At 39.0% G+C, this 3,640-nt stretch overlaps 1 pseudogene; it reads right to left on the reverse strand.

Moving 5' to 3' along the window:
- Window positions 1–2,352: 2,352 nt before the first annotated feature.
- LOC149249257 (uncharacterized) lies at window positions 2,353–3,197 on the reverse strand (annotated as a pseudogene).
- Between the last annotated feature and the right edge of the window lie 443 nt (window positions 3,198–3,640).

The following is a 3,640-nucleotide window of genomic DNA, read 5'->3' on the forward strand; positions in this document are numbered from 1 at the left end:
GGTGTACAATGACTCATTAGACACTGAGATGATAATGAAAACCCTATGAATGATGATAGACTCAACTGAATGATGACATGGACTGACATTTGGACAACTTTAGAAGGTGTTATCACAAAATCAGTACTAAGGGCTGCAACCAAGTAAGATTTTATGTAACTCTTTCAATCAGACTTTAGACTAGGAATTAGCCTTCCTAGTCAGAGAGGGCTCTCTCACAGACTTTTGATAGAAATCAATCACAACAGCAGATGGCTAACTCTTCACTCATTCATGAAAACAAAAGCTGGTTGAACACATATCAAATTGGTCTTCATTGGGCTATGGAGTCTCACACATTTAATAAACAAAGCACAGTCATTTCATGGAAGTCAAGGCTCTTTGCATTAGATGTTCGAACATATTTCACATAAACCACAGCTTGCCAAACATACAGGAAGTCAGAGCATTAGAAATGAATTCTGAGTGATTATGTTATAACAAGGCTGTAAAAGAACATTAAGAGAAAACACCACCATCATATTTGAACAATATAATCCATTGAGAATCTTGAGAAGAAACAACCACTGTTTTACTATTACTGTAACAAGTCTTTACATTGGCCCAAATAAACTCCTGTTTTTGTATAAAATGTCCAACCTCTATTACATCCTAATTTCATCCATTTATAGGAATACATTCCTCCCTTTCTAGAGGGAGCTCGAAGGCCCTATTAACTACTCCTACATGCTATTTAACTAATGCATTAATTACAAAGTGCTGAACTGTAATTACACACAATCCTAATCAAACTAAAACACTAATTCCATTCTCCTCGTATGCTTGATTCTTCTCGGATCTTTGACAGCTGTCCTCCTTTAGTTAGGCTGAGATGGCTGAGCTACGGATGCAAGGAATGCTGACTTTGGATGCTTAAAAGCGCTGATGGCTCATTAATTGACCAAAAGATGTGCTCTATTTTAACGGTCTCTGTCTCCCAACATTCTCCGAAAGTGTAGCAGTATGTTCTCAAATCTTTTAATAACCCCAGGTATGAAACGCTGCCATGTTTCTGATGTGCTGTAGGTGGTATTGATAGACAGGTGTTTCTCTTCCTCAACTCCCGCTCACAGTATCACACTAGCTGCTCTGCGCTTAAAATCATCACCTACAGCAGTTTCGTAGCGCGCTACGAAACTGCTGTGTGATTTCAAAAACACAGTCTTCTTCCCTGCCTTTAAAAATTCACCATGCCTAATTGATGCTTTGGACAAGGTTATGAGAACAACCTGTAAATGAGTATGGTTAATAGCCTCAACCTTTCTGCACAGCGTTTAACACATTTACAGTTAGTGCAAGGGCAGCTGGTGAAGTTTTTTGCTTGATTTGCTCTGTCATGATGATGGTACTGCTTAAAACATTTCACATGCTACCCTACCTTTAGGGTTCATCTATTCTTCCTTTAGTGCAGTCTCACAGCCACACTCTGTACTGTCTTCATTTTTGCCTTCATAGATCTGTTCTTTGTAATCTCTATCTTTCTTTCAAAAGGGAGGGTTATTATTGACAAGATTTTCCTTTGGCTAGCTCTTAAATACAATGAAGACATTACTATCAAAACAAATCGAAAGCAGAAATATGCTTATCATAGAAAATTCTGCTTCATGCACAGGCATCATCTTGAAAAGTTGACCAACCAATGTTCTTAGCAACAGAACAGGAGCTCAAATGCTGAGGGTCCCCTGTATTTCTTGAATCCATCCATGGTGCCATAGCTGGTCTCATACTATCATAATGAGTGGCAGTATCCACCAGAACGGAATTGTTTAAAGCGGTAGGCATAAAACCTTTGACATAAGAACTATTCGGAGGCATTAAATAAAAATTAAAAACAAGTCTGCTACCAAAGGACTTGGACTTGTTGTTTCCAAACTGAATGCTATTGGCATAGGATCCATGTATTCCCAAATCTTCTAACACTGGCATAATTGCCTATGTTGGAGGAACCCCTGAAAGAAAAAACCAATATTGGTTCTCTGGATAAGGTACGTGTTGATAAATAGAGCCTGGCTGTTAAAATTGATGACCATAAAAAATATTATCTGAGTTGAATGTTGGAATCGACGTCCATCCAGGGCTGCAAAAGGTCTGGGAAGGATAACCACCATTGATTGATGGATAAAACAAAGGAGAAACCTCATGTTGAAAAACTGGTAGATGATATCTAGCAACCTTTGGATACAAGGTTCTGCAAGATCTTGAACATCATCAAGCCAAGACATGATTGAAGATTGATTGAAAATTTTCTGGAATTCTAAAAGTGCTTACAGACATTTCAGACAAATCAAAACTCATTTGTATGTCCCTAAAGGTTCATGGTCCATTCAATTGTTGAGAGCTCTTGTTCTGAATTGTGTCTACCAGGCGATTCACAACATTTACAAGTCCTCCAAGAACATCTATTAAATCCTGACCTTGCTTTCTCTTGAGCTCTCTATCGAGCTCACTGGTTTGTAGTTGCACTTGTTTATTTACCTCAATACCCTTCCAATACATGTCCCTGTCTAGCTGGCTGGAGCACATCTGTGCTTGAGTTGTTTTGCGGATAACCGCTTGTATATTCTGACAATTCTCACGATGTACACTAATTATGTCATGCTCCCTATCATCTTCAATTGAACATCTTCCTTTCTTATGCCTTATGGTAGAATCTAGTGGTTCATTACCACTTCCTGAAGCCGTTGGATCCTGCATCTTGACCATCTCATCTTGTGAGTCATCATTGGAAGTAAAAGATTATCTGCAGCCACACCCATGCTGTCAAAGGTAGCATCAGGATATGCAGTTGGTGTTTTATCTAGATTTGCATCCATCGCATCAAACAACTCCCTTTCTGTACTTGATGCCAATCCCACAATAGCTGCATCATCGTAAGGTGCTTCCTTCCCACCATGCTTGCACAACAATTCTTGTAAACTGCCCTTTAATTCAGAACCATTTTTCACATCCCTAAGGAGATGCAGAAACCCTGCAGAGAGAGGCATGGAGCAAAATCTCGAATAATTAGGTAACGAATCTGCTAGGGCATCTGACTCACCATCATGTTCTCCAGAAAGCAAGACGGAATTAACAACTCCATCGGTGCTAGCCAATATCAAAGGCTTCTTTCTTCCATCCATTGTCAATGCCTCAACCAGATTTAGGCTCGATATGCTCATTTCTTACCCACCTTTCATACATCAATTTCAATAATCCTCTCTGAAAGGCCTTCGGTACATCACTCTTCGATTCTGTAGCTTTAGCTCTAAATTTCGATAACCTCAGCTTAGAATCTCAGGAGGTTATAGACTGAGCAGTGGTTTCAAACCTCCGGAATAACAAAGAACTCTTGATTATATTTTCTTTATTAAATGACAGCCGTTAGCTTCGAATGGTTAGCAGTACTATACTCACCAAAGTAGATCATGAGATCGAAACTTGAATAGTGAATTGTTCTGTGATTGTTGTTGCAGCTGAGAAGGCAATAGATCAAGAGTTAATCACAAGAAAGGGCTTATTAATGGCCTTTTTTGAATTCTCAATGATCTGTGATAAGAACTTCCGAACATTGCCAAGACAAAAGACGAAAATACATCCCAATCCTTTATTATGTGCTTCATTA

The sequence above is a fragment of the Pinus tabuliformis genome, chromosome 7 (assembly GCF_031772625.1).
Source record: "Pinus tabuliformis cultivar Carrire ecotype Pingquan chromosome 7, CPIR1, whole genome shotgun sequence".
In the NCBI taxonomy this organism is placed as follows: domain Eukaryota; kingdom Viridiplantae; phylum Streptophyta; class Pinopsida; order Pinales; family Pinaceae; genus Pinus; species Pinus tabuliformis.